Source organism: Triticum urartu, chromosome 2A (assembly GCF_056163025.1).
Source record: "Triticum urartu cultivar PI428250 chromosome 2A, HENAU_Tu73, whole genome shotgun sequence".
Lineage (NCBI taxonomy): Eukaryota > Viridiplantae > Streptophyta > Magnoliopsida > Poales > Poaceae > Triticum > Triticum urartu.
In genome coordinates, this window is record NC_141874.1 from 104,456,835 (window position 1) to 104,470,793 (window position 13,959).

The 13,959-nt window shown below is 45.9% G+C and overlaps 1 pseudogene; it reads left to right on the forward strand.

The window, feature by feature from the left end:
* Positions 1-5,322: 5,322 nt before the first annotated feature.
* On the forward strand, positions 5,323-6,553 carry LOC125526425 (peroxidase 2 pseudogene; annotated as a pseudogene).
* The last annotated feature ends 7,406 nt before the right edge of the window (positions 6,554-13,959 follow it).

The window sequence follows — 13,959 nt, forward strand, 5'->3', positions numbered from 1 at the left end:
GAAATATTTGAAACAGAGGCCACCATTGCACCACCATTCACTGACAAACCATTAGAGCATTGTGAACAACAAATTCAGAGAAAACTCTCTTTGGCACACAAATTCAGAGCATTGTGAACAACAGAAACAACTGAATGTCCTATCATGACATGGCAACGAACTAACAAAAATTGCGCGTTCTACCAGCACAACATTAGCACAAAATTTTCTCTAATCTTACTGGACACAAAATTTTTCTTCAGTGTGTCTAGTGCATTTTTACAGTGTGTCCAAATCTTGCAGGTACCAAGTACTCCAATGCACATGGAGTACTAATTATTCATGTTTGCTAGGCACTACTCCCACAATTTTTTGAACCTAATTTGACCTAAATTCGAGAGGGATTTGACCTAAGACTAGCAAAAGAGAGAAGAAGAGGGCATGGCCGGGAGGGAGGAGAGGAGGAGGAGAGGAGAAGAGAGGCAGAGGGAGGAGGGTTACCTGACCACGATGAGGTGTTGGCCGGAGCGGAGACGACAGAGGGCGGAGACGGCGAGCTTGGGGAGGCGGGGATAGACGGCGGGGAGGTCGCGGGCCTCCTCTCCTGGTGGACGTGGGGCCTACTCTCCTGGTGGAACTCGGGGCGGGGCGGCTCCGAGGCGAGGGATGCGGCGCTCGGGGGGGAGGCAGGGCTCGGGGGGAGGCGGCGAAGGGGAGAGGGAGGCGGTGGGGGCGCGTGTGCGGCTGCGGCGAGGTTAGGTCGAGTGGGGGAGGGAGAGAGGCCAGAGGGGAACAGGTGGAGTGGGGGGAGGGTTAGCAATGGCGCACCTCCCCCTGGTGCGCCATAAGTATGACGACAGCAATGGCGCACCACCCCCAGGTGCGCCATTAGTACAAATTTTTTATTACAGTTCGAGCACTCAGGTTATATTCCACCTAACCGTATCTGAAACAGAACACACACACTAGCCCGACTGGTCAGCACGCAACACACACACTGGGAGGTCCTGGGTTTGATTCCCACGCTCCCCAATTTTTGTTTTTATGCATTTTTTTCTTTGCACATATCTTTTTATGCATGCATCCAAATATAACATGTCACATATGCTAGATGCTCAGAATTTCATGTAAAAAAATAATATGCAGTTTGTTGCCATGTTAACAACATTTCAAATGCTGTTTGATATTTACTTGTGTTTAAATATGTTCAAACTTGTTTAAATCATAACTAAATATCCATAGCTCAAAATTTGACAAACTTTATATGCTTTCGGGAGTAACATATATGCGGTGGCTCGTCGGCGGCGGTGGAGCGGGGGAGGGTGCGGGGGGTGCTCGTCGGCGGCTGTGGAGCGGGGGCGGGTGCGGGGGGTGCTCGTCGGCGGCGGTGGAGCGGGGGAGGGTGCGGGGGGTGCTCGTCGGCGGCGGTGGAGCGGGGGCGGGTGCGGGGGGTGCTCGTCGGCGATGGTGGAGCGGGGGAGGGTGCGGGGTGTGCTCGTCGGCGGCGGTGGAGCGGGGGAGGGTGCGGGGGGTGCTCGTCGGCGGCGGTGGAGCGGGGGCGGGTGCGGGGGGTGCTCGTCGGCGGAGGTGGAGCGGGGGCGGGTGCGGGGGGTGCTCGTCGGCGGCGGTGGAGCGGGAGAGGGTGCACCACACATACATGCGCCATTAATAGTTTTGCAAAAAAGTATTAAAAATAATTTTTATATTAATGGCGCACTATGCGACGGTGCGCCATTAGTAGTTTTGTAAAAAATTAAAAAAAAAAGAATACAGTAGTGGCGCACTCAACGGTTGGTGCGCCATTAGTAGTTCTAACTACTAATGGCGCACTTTGCCCGGATGCGCCATTAGTATGTTTGGAAAAATGAAAAAAAAGCATTTTGTTACTAGTGGCGCACCTTGTGCCTCGTGCGCCATTAGTGTCTTACACACTAATGGCGTATCTTCACGTGGTGCGTCATTAGTAAATAGTAGTGGCGCACCACTTCTCTGGTGCGTCATTAGTGTCAATTTCATCTTTAGCCCTTTTCCTAGTAGTGCTGGATCGATCACGTTCTGAGAGATTGCATTGAGGAATGCACGTAGCTTCACAATGTCTAATCGGACGTTTTCCGGTAGAAGCCCCCTCAATGTAACCGGAAGTAGTTGCGTCATAATCATGTGGCAGTCATGAGACTTTAGGTTGTGGAACTTTGTCTCTGGCATATTTATTATTCCCTTTATATTCGACGAGAAGCCAGACGGGAGCTTCATACTGAGCAGGCATTCAAAAAATATTTCCTTCTCTTCTTTGGTAAGAGCGTAGCTAGCAGGACCTTCATACTGCTTTGGAGGCATGCCGTCTTTTTCGTACAAATGTTGCAGGTCCTCCCATGCCTCCGGTGTATCTTTTGTCTTCCCATACACGCCCAAGAAGCCTAGCAGGTTCGTGCAAAGGTTCTTCGTCACGTGCATCACGTCGATTGAAGAGCAGACCTCTAGGTCTTTCCAGCAGGGTAGGTCCCAAAATATAGATCTCTTCTTCCACACGGGTGCGCATCCCTCAGCGTCATTCGGAACAAATAGTTTGCCGAGACCCTTTCCAAATATTATGTGTAAATCATTAATCATAGCAAGTACGTGATCACCGGTGCGCATGGCGGGATTCTTCCGGTGATCTGCCTCGCCTTTGAAATGCTTGCCTTTCTTTCGACATTGATGGTTGGTCGGAAGAAATTGACGTTGGCCCATGTACACATTCTTCCCGCATTTTTCTAGGTATATACTTTCGGTGTCAGCTAAACAGTGCGTGCATGCATGGTATCCCTTGTTTGTCTGTCTTGAAAGGTTACTGAGAGCAGGCCAATCGTTGATGGTTACAAACAGCAACACATGCAGGTTAAATTCCTCCTATTTGTGCTCATCCCACACATGTACACCGTTTCCATTCCACAGCTGTAGAAGTTCTGCAACTAATGGCCTTCGCTACGCATCAATGTCGTTGCCGGGTTGCTTAGGGACTTGGATGAGAACTGGCATCATAATGAACTTCCGCTTCATGCACATCCAAGGAGGAATGTTATACATACATAGAGTCACGGGCCAGGTGCTATGATTGCTACTCTGCTCCCCGAAAGGATTAATGTCATCCGCGCTTAACCGAACCATACGTTCCTTGGGTCACCTGCAAACTCAGCCCAGTACTTTCTCTCTATTTTTCTCCACTGCGACCCGTCAGCGGGTGCTCTCAACTTCCCGTCTTTCTTATGGTCCTCTCTGTGCCATTGCATCAACTTGGCATGCCCTTTGTTTCTGAACAGACATTTCAACCGTGGTATTATAGGAGCATACCACATCACCATTGGTCCCGGTTCGTGCCTGGAACCGGGACAAATGGGTCCAGACGAACCGGGACCAATGCCCCACGAGGCCCAGCCGGCCCCTGGGCTCACGAACCGGGACGCATGCCTCCATTGTCCCTGTTCGTGACAGAACCGTGACTAATGGGCTGGCCAGGCCTGAACCTAAGCCCTATTTTCTACTAGTGTCTTGGCACGATGGTAACAAGGACATATATGTTTACCCGGGGTTCAGGCCCTCTCGAAGAGCTAATACCCTACGTTATGCTTTATTATATTGATTTCGAGGGGGTATAGAGTACATGTGATCTACCATGAGATCGTATGTGTATAAATTGTCATCGGCGGTCCTCACCCCTTGGTTTATATAGATACCGGGAGTGCCTAGGGTTTTACATATGCCGGTTGCATCTAAGGGAAATCGTAGTGAAGACTACCTCTAAATATTTGGATTATAGGCCAAGTCTTCGGAATCTTCCATCTTGGCTCTTCTGGGCTTGACAAACGAGGCCTAAGGGTTTATCTTCATGGGAGGTTCTCGACCTAGCCCATACGGCTGGAGCCGACATGACTAGCACCCCCTAGTCCAGGACACCATCAAGGGTTCCTCCTCCATCTAATGTGTTTTTTGTATGTTTAGTGTTTGTGCCCTGCTCGCGAAGACGAGGTAGAGGCGGCTCCCTCAAGATGGAATAAGGTTCTCCCCGTCTAGCTCATACTGGTGGTGCAACTAGCATTGTTGAAGGGCGTGTGGAGGTGTGTCTCCAACGGACCTCGTACGATTCAGTCGATGTTTTTCTTAGATGGATCCACTTGGATCCGGTCTACGTTCGTGTCTGCAGATTGGATACTTCCGATGAATGCTTTTCTTCATCGGCGATTGTTGTTGTTTTGGTGCGTAGGTCCTGTGAGGCCATAGCACCATGACTTTCTGACTGTCTACCACAATAAGGTTTGCCTGGCACCAGTAAGGAAGAGGTGATGATGGCAGCATGCCTCTAGTGTTCTTTGTACCGCTACGAATATTGATGAATGGATCGAAAGGTTTCGCCCGCAAAAGAAGAAGAAGAAGAAGAGAATCATCTAACCAAGATAAGGAGTGTATATCATGTAGTGTGCCATATCTCATTATTACCCACAAAGCTATCCAAACATAGGCGGCAGTGTATATCATTTAGCGTGCCATATCTAATTATGCACAAAGATAGCTGTAATATATTCTTTAGAGTCAACACGGTCCACACACAGACACACCGGTAGAGGAACTGAATTTGAGTTTATATATCCGGCAACCTGTTGTATGTCAGCCTGTGTATGTTATCCTACTATAGCTAGCTTGCAAATGAAATTAGTGTTCTATTTGTAGTAGTAGTAATCAACGAAACAGGGATATCTCAACTCGTAGTTTATTACAAGTAGGCGGTTTTTTCTTCTTGCAGCACAAATAGGAAGGATACATAATGATGAAAAAAATTGCAGTTGCACCACTCGTTCGTCAGGTAGGAGCACATGACAACTCCGAACATTTTCAACGTTAAATTTAGTTACACGACGATGACAACTTTAGTTAAGCATGGCAACTTCGTGCTTCAGTTTATTTTTTACAGAAACTTACCATGTGTCATTGAAATTGAATTTCCTATCAAAAAACGTCAGCGCCGGAGTAACACGCACCTGATCATGTGGACTTATCATTTGGGCCGTAATATTCAGCCGGGTTGATTTGCTTAGCTGCCAGACGCATATATGCAATCGATCATGGCCACGTAGTCGCTACCAAGCTTACTGCCGCTGCCACCGCGTCACGCATATCATCAACTTTGCAGTGTGGTCACCACGTTGCCGGCCGGCCGGCAGCTGGTTGACTCACAAACGTGCGCTCCAAACGCTACCATGCATGCGATTTCTCCTGTACGTGACTATAAATACATATGCGAAACAACAGGTTTTCTTCATTCTATCTTCCCTCGATCGAGCAACAGTAGCTGACACGAGCAGACGAAGATGGCCAAGCTTGCTCTTCTCGCCGTGCTCGCCGTACTCGGTTCCGTGGCTTGCCAAGGATCCGACTACGGCTACACCTATCCCAAGCGCGACCCCACTCCCGTCATACCCTCGCCCCCACCACCGGCGACTCCTCCTCCCAGCCCTAGCCCTGGCTCTACCCCAGGCTATCCTACTCCCACTCCCACCGTGCCGGCCATGCCCCCACCGGTTTCTCCTCCGATGATCGCTACCCCACCTCCTATTCTCTCACCGAGCCCTTCTCCTACACCGGTCTATCCCACACCCACTCTCAGTTGTCCACTCCACGATTCAGAAGCTAACTATGGTACCATTGCATGCACGCATGTTACTTACTGGGGTGTGGCTTTCAGGGTTGCGATGCCTCTGTCTTGCTTTAACAAGGTCGCCGGCAAGCCGGAACCGGAGATGCTCGGTATCCCAAACATGAGCCTGCGTGGCTTCGAAGTGATAGAGGCAGCCAAGAAGAAGATCGAGGAAAGATGTCCGGGTGTCGTCTCCTGCGCTGACATCCTCGCCTTTGCAGGCCGTGACGCCAGCAAGTTACTCAGCGGCTACAAAATAAACTTCACCATGCCAGCCGGCTGTTACGACGGATTGTTGTCCCTCAAAGAGGAGACCCTCCCCAACCTGCCCCCACCCTTCACTAACCTCACTACCCTGACACAAATGTTCGCCAAGTAGGGACTCACCCAAACCTACATGGTTGCGCTTTCTGGCGTGCAAAGCATCGGCCGCTCACACTGCTCCTCCTTCCGTGACCGTCTCCAGCCGCCGGCCAACGACAACTCCACCACGTCGATGGACGCCACATACTCTGGGAAGCTGACCCAGGACTGCCCTGCCGGCAGTGATCCCACGGTGCCGCAGGACTACAAGACCCCCGACGTGTTGGACAACCAGTACTACAGGAACATGATGGATCGCAGAGCGCTCTTCACCTCCGACGCGACGCTCATGACGTCACCAAAGACCAAGGAGTTGGTGAAAAAGTACACTTGGTGGTTGATCGGAGATTTCTTGTGGTACAAACATTTCGAGGATGCCATGGTGAAGATGGGCAATATCGAGGTGAAGAACAGCACCAATGGCCAGATCAGGAAGAAGTGCGGGTTCGTCAACGAGCACTACACCGGTTGATGTTCTCTCAAGGGTGGAGACTATATATTCAATCGTGCTTTTTGTGTGTGCCTTTCGGTTTTCACTCGTCGGTTCATTTCCTTCATTTGTGATGTAATCTTTGTTGTGCCACTTAGCCAACTACGTACCGGCAATGCTTTTCACCGAGATTGATTAATTAATTTTTTCTGATAATCATTATTTATCAATGGCAATATATATCTCCTCTGCTGTAATATCCTTAGGTATGCATTATCCCTTCATGCAAAGGCACGATGCTCAGCCTAGAGTGTGTATGGTCAACCGATTCTGACTGGATGCAACGACTCCTTTTCTTTTGAGGGAGGGTAACAGCAATTCTACTAAGTGCTCTATCAAAATCAGTTTGTATGAAGGCCCCCTACTTCTTACTCCTAAGCCAACACCTGTCTGGTTCCTCCTTTTTCAGTGTTTTACATCTGGCTTATTTTTGGTTTTATGTGTGAAACATCTTGTCTTCTTCTTGTGTCGGTGTCTAATACTTTCATAAACTGCCATGCACCCCATTAGAAATCAACATCTTTTGTTAGAAAACTTCATTCTTATTATTTTATCATTTGGGCACTTCGGCCCATCCGGAATTGAACAAGAAGCTTATGACTCCGTGAATCTGAAGATTGTCGGACTAGAAATAATAAGAAAAATGCAACCACAAACAGAGATTCTATAAGCAGTTCAAATTTTTCAAAAAATGCAATGTGCTAGACTAGCAGACTTGAGCACTTTTCCTTTATTGTGCGAGAGGAATCGAAGAAGGGAGGTATTTTGTGGAACATATAGTGATTTGAAAATGCAAGCATCTTTGCAAAGTATTGCTAGGTCATACATGAAACAAGTGCACATGACACGGTATTCCTAGCCAGCCGCCGCCTCCAAAAAGTTAGGGTTCTCTGCATCCCGCCGGCGCCGGCGCCGGTCAGTCCCATCTCCGGTGGCCTTAGGGTCATGGAGACAGAGTGGATCTCGGCCCTTACCGGTGGGAGGGCTTCGTTTTTAGATTTTTTTGAGCTTTGTTAGGGTTTGTATTCTGCTCAGGAAAGCGAGACGGTGGCCCCTCCCTGAAGATGGAATAAAGGTCTTCCCGCCTAGCCCCCGTTCTGGTGATGCATCTAGCATCATCGGTGGGCGTGTGGAGGTGTGTCTCCGGCGGATCTATCTTTGATGGATTTGCTCGGATCTGTTCGTCGTTCGTCTCCGTTCATGTGTCTTCATCTGCGGCAGTTGCTTTTCTGGTGGGTTGGTTCTACGAGACCTTAGAACGACGACTTCCCGACTGTCTACTACAACAACGTTTGCCCGACTCCGGCGAGTGAGGGGCGATGACAGGGGCGCACCTTCGGCTCGCTTCAGTGGTTGTAGTCGTCGCTTGGTGGTCTACGGATGTTGATGTAATTTTTATTATTTCTAGTGTCCGTTGTACTATCATAATTGAAGATGAATAGATTGAAAGTCTTTTCCTACAAAAAAAAGGGCACATGATATTATCAGACAAAAGATGCATTACTTCTGGACAAAGTTTCTTTCCATTCGTTGATTCTCATGAAAATATTTACAATGACAAGTTGCCTGATATCTCACAATTAATGTTGGCCTGGCCAACTAGTAGCTGCATTATAAAATAATAAACTTACAATAGCGAATAGTGACTTATGTTCCATTCCTACCTTTCCTGATTTAATAGAACGGTTCTACCAATTCTAAGTGGTCCTGTATTTGTTTTTCAAATCTCATTGATCCAGAAAAGTGTAACTTTACTTTTATGAAAATGCAACCTGCAACAGGGTAAACAAAAAAGCCAGTTACACGCATGAAATTACACTTCTCCAAATCAATTATAATTTAAAAGGTAACGCTTGGTGAGAGAAAGAGGGCTAGGGCGATATTTCAAACCCTAGCCGTCCAGCAGGGAGGACCGGTTCAGGGCCGGTTTGCTAGGGAAGTCTTGGAGGGCCTCTGCGGTCGGAGAGGTTCAAGTGAAGGTCTTCATCAGGCAATGCTCGACTGTGGCGTTGGTGAAGCTGGTGGAGGATCGACGAATCCAACACGGCGGGCTTCTACAGCAGCCCGTCCTCGCTAGGATCGGGATCAACAAATGGCTCTAGATGGCGGAAAGTTCGGTCTCAAACCTAGAATTGGCATACATCGGCGTGGGTAATTTATCTCAGGTTTTCTTTCGGGGATCTTCATGTTTGGTTTCGGGCAGCACAATGGCGTTGCAGTTTTCTAGTTTTAGAATTATTGTTTTGCTGCCCTTTCCGCGCTCCGTTGGTGTGCTTACCACCGACGGAGGCCGTTTGGTTTTGTTTCAATGGTGGGTCTTCCGGGATCCGGTCGATTTGGATTTTCGGAGGATCCGTCCGGATTCCGCCGGCTTTCATGGTCTTCTAAGTTTCTATGGGCCCTTATCGGTGTTCTTTCTCTAGGTGGTGATCTGCCAGTCGGCGTCATCTGGTCGGCCTCAATGACTTCCCGGTTGTTGTTTCCACAAGCTCCTGGGTTCCAAAAGTTTGTTCCGCCAAGATGGAGACCAAGAGGCAGCATCAGTGATGCTCAGGATGCATCATCGATGAATACAGGAGGAAGAAGACTTTGGCACCACCAAAGATTTGATTGTAGTTTTATTTTTATATATGGGTGTGCTTGTAAGGTCCCTTGAATCTTAATATGTGATGAAAAGTGGTCGATCTAGAGTGATCGAGGTGTGCGTACCAGAGGTCAATGCCGGCAGAGAGAGCAATAGGTCCAGCGGAAGATGAGGATGAAGATGGCTGGACTGGGTACTGATGACCCACAAGTATAGGGGATCTATCGTAGTCCTTTCGATAAGTAAGAGTGTCGAACCCAACGAGGAGCAGAAGGAAATGATAAGCGATTTTCAGCAAGGTATTCTCTGCACGTACTGAAATAAGTGGTAACAGATAGTTTTGTGATAAGATAAATTGTAACGAGCAACAAGTAACAAAAGTAAATAAAGTGCAGCAAGGTGGCCCAATCCTTTTTGTAGCAAAGGACAAGCTGGAACAAACTCTTATAATAGGAAAAGTGCTCCCGAGGACACATGGGAATATCGTCAAGCTAGTTTTCATCACGTTCATATGATTCGCGTTCGATACTTTGATAATTTGATATGTGGGTGGACCGGTGCTTGGGTGCTGTTCTTACTTGAACAAGCATCCCACTTATGATTAACCTCTATTGCAAGCATCTGCAACTACAACAAAAGTATTAAGGTAAACCTAACCATAGCATGAAACATATGGATCCAAATCAGCCCCTTACGAAGCAACGCATAAACTAGGGTTTAAGCTTCTGTCACTCTAGCAACCCATCATCTACTTATTACTTCCCAATGCCTACCTCTAGGCCCAAATAATGGTGAAGTGTTATGTAGTCGACGTTCACATAACACCACTAGAGGCTAGACAACATACATCTTATCAAAATATCAAACGAATACCAAATTCACATGACTACTAATAGCAAGACTTCTCCCTTGTCCTCAGGAACAAACGTAATTACTCACAAAGCATATTCATGTTCATAATCAGAGGGGTAATAATATGCATATAGTATCTGAACATATGATCTTCCACCAAATAAACCAATTAGCATCAACTACAAGGAGTAATCAACACTACTAGCAACCTACTAGCACCAATATCGGACTTTCAGACAAGAATTGGATACAAGAGATGAACTAGGGTTTGGAGATGAGATGGTGCTGGTGAAGATGTTGATGGAGATTGCCCTCTCCCGATGAGAGGAGCGTTGGTGATGACGATGGTGATGATTTCCCCCTCCCGGAGGGAAGTTTCCCTGGCAGAACAGCTCTGCCGGAGCTCTAAATTGGATCCGCCAAGGTTCCGCCTCGTGGCGGCGGAGTCTCGTCCCAAAAAATCCCTTCTGATTTTTTTCTCATCGAAAGACTTCATATAGGAGAAGATGGACGTCGGAGAGCCACCAGGGGGCCCACAAGGTAGGGGGGCACGCCCTGGGGGGGCACCCTCATGAGCAGGGTGTGGGCCCCGTGGCCTTCATCTTTGGCGAGGATTTTTCTTTATTTATTTTAAGACGTTCCGTGGAGTTTCAGGACTTTTGGAGTTGCGCAGAATAGGTCTCTAATATTTGCTCCTTTTCCAGCCCAGAATTCCAGCTGCCGGCATTCTCCCTCCTTATGTAAACCTTGTAAAATAAGAAAGAATAGCCATAAGTATTGTGACATAAAGTGAAATAACAGTCCATAATGCAATAAATATCGATATAAAAGCATGATGCAAAATGGACGTATCAACTCCCCCAAGCTTAGACCTCGCTTGTCCTCAAGTGAAAAGCCGTTAACAATAAATATGTCCTCATGTTTAGAGGTAGAGGCGTCGATAAAATTAAAATACGGACATGAAGGCATCATGATTATTCTCATAACAGCAACATATATAGATTTTGTCATATGATTACTTATGTTCAAGTGATGATCTATTCACAATGCAAAAGTATAAATCATAAACCTTATTGGGCTCCAACAAACTATAATCTTAGTCAATGAAGCAATTGCAATTTATCATAACATCAGAAAGAGTCTATGTCAGAGCTAAAAAGCAAGTCCACATACTCAACTATTATTTAGTCATCCATAATTGCTAACACTCACGCAATACTTGTGGTTACGGAGTCTTAATCGGACACAGAGAAAGATAGGGGCTTATAGTTTTGCCCCACAACCTTTTACCTCAAGGGTAATGTCAACAATAATGGTTCATGCTCCCCTACATCCAATTAGATATATATATATATATATATATATATATATATATCATGTTCTTTCCAACATGCTGAGCTTGCCAAAGGATAAAATGAAAAAGAAAAGGTGAAGATCACCATGACTCTTGCATAAGGTAGAAGATAATAATAAAGGATAGGCCCTTCGCAGAGGGAAGCAGAGGTTGCCATGCGCTTTTATGGTTGGATGCATAAAATCTCAATGCGAAAGAACATCACTTTATATTGCCCCTTGTGATATGAACCTTTATTATGCAGTCCATCGCTTTTATTACTTCCACATCACAAGATCGTATAAAGCTTATTTCTCCCACACCAATCAATCATACATATTTAGAGCAATTTTTTATTGCCTTGCACCGATGACAACTTACTTGAAGGATCTTACTCAATCCATAGGTAGATATGGTGGACTCTCATAGCAAAATTGGTTTTAGGGTATTTGGAAGCACAAGTAGTATTTCTACTTGGTGCTGAGAATTTGGCTAGCATGAGGGGGAAAGGCAACCTCAACAAGTTAGAGGATCCATGACAACATACTTTATCTCAGATATAAGAAAGACATGACTCATTACGTTGACTTCCTTGTCCAACATCAACTCTTTAGCATGTCATATTTTAATGAGTGCCCCCAATCATAAAAGATGTCAATGATAATATATCTATATGTGAAAACCTCTCTTTCCTTATTACTTCCTATTAATTGCAACAATGACCAAAGCTATGTCTGCCAACTCCCAACAACTTTTAATCATCATACTCTTCTATGTGAAGTCATTACTCTCAATAAGATCAATATGAACTTTTTGTTTCTTTTTATTCTTTTCTCTTTTCTTTTATTCACCCAAGATCATGGCAAAATAATCAAGCCCTTGACTCAACACTAATCTTTATTATATATAGCTCATGGACTCGATTACAAAGAGATATCATAAAGCAAAACTCAAAACTAGATCATGCCATAAACTTTATTCTACTAGATCAAGATACTACTAATAGGATCGAACTAAGAAAAAGGGTAAAGATAGGAGTTGTGATTGTGATACGATACCGGGGCACCTCCCCCAAGCTTGGCAGTTGCCAAGGGGAGTGCCCATACCCATGTGATTATATCTCCTTGGTTGGTGAAGAAGGTGGAGGTGTTGTTGATGATGCAGGCTTGTCATCCATCTTCCAAGGCATAGGTTCACCATCATAGAAGGATGATTGAGTCTCCGGAATCCTCGAATCTGCAGCCAAACTTATTCTTTTGAATGTATATTCATACTCACAGTCTTGGTTTTGCAGGTCATAGATTTGGGCTTGGAGGTGCTCGATCTTGTCATATAGCTTGAAGATGGCCTCCTCGGTGTTCTTTGCATCCGGCTTGTAGTTGTTAGTGAACTCCGTGAGCATCGTGTGGCTAGCGTTGATTCCACGCTCCACCATCCCCTGGCACTTGAAAACTTGTTGCTTCATTGTTCGAGCCTCGTCTCCACGCTTCCGGTTCCCTTTGGTCCCTCAACATCGCGGATGTGCAACAACCCATCACGCATCTCAATGGTTTGAGGGTGTCGCAGCACCTCCGCGAGGTAAGGGTTGATGACCTTCTCGAAGAACTTGTCCTTAGAAGCACTTGGGGACATCATGATAATCTAGAACATAGAATAATTGCGTGATACGGGGGTCAAAACCTTCGGGAGAATATATAATGAATTTTTACCGACTAAAGTACGTATCGTGCAAGAAAGCGGAGTCCGGAAGGCACACGAGGTGCTCACGAGGTAGGGGGGCGTGCCCAGGGGGGTAGGGCGCGCCCACCACCCTCGTGGGGCCCTCGTGTCCTTCCCGGACTGCTACTTACTTTTCTATTTTTCTAAATATTCTAAAACGGAGAAATATTGCCTTAAAATTGTTTTGGAGTCGGTTTACTTACCGTACCACATACCTATTCCTTTTCGGAGTCTGAAACATTTTGGAGAGTGTCCCTTATGTATTCCTCCGGGGTTACGGTTTCAATAATATTGGTTTCAACATTTATGGGATTACCTAAGATATAATGTTTAATTCTTTGACCGTTTACCACCTTCGGATTTGTGCCCTCGAAGTTGTTGATTTTTATGGCACCGGAACGATAGACCTCTTCGATAACATAGGGGCCTTCCCATTTAGAGAGAAGTTTTCCTGCAAAAAATCTTAAACGAGAGTTGTATAGCAATACATAATCACCTACATTAAACTCATGCTTTTGTATCCTTTTGTCATGCCATCTTTTAACTTTTTCTTTAAACAACTTGGCATTTTCATAAGCTTGGGTTCTCCATTCATCAAGTGAGCTAATATCAAATAACCTCTTTCACCGGCAAGTTTAAAATCATAGTTAAGCTCTTTAATAGCCCAATATGCCTTATGTTCTAGTTCGAGAGGTAAGTGACATGCTTTTCCATAAACCATTTTATACGGAGACATACCCATAGGATTTTTATATGCAGTTCTATAAGCCCATAATGCATCATCAAGTTTCTTGGACCAATTCTTTCTAGACCTATTAACAGTCTTTTCTAAAATTAATTTGAGCTCTCTATTGCTCAACCCTACTTGACCACTAGACTGAGGGTGATAAGGAGATGCAATTCTATGATTAACATCATATTTAGCAAGCATTTTACGGAAAGCACCATGAATAAAGTGTGAACCACCATCA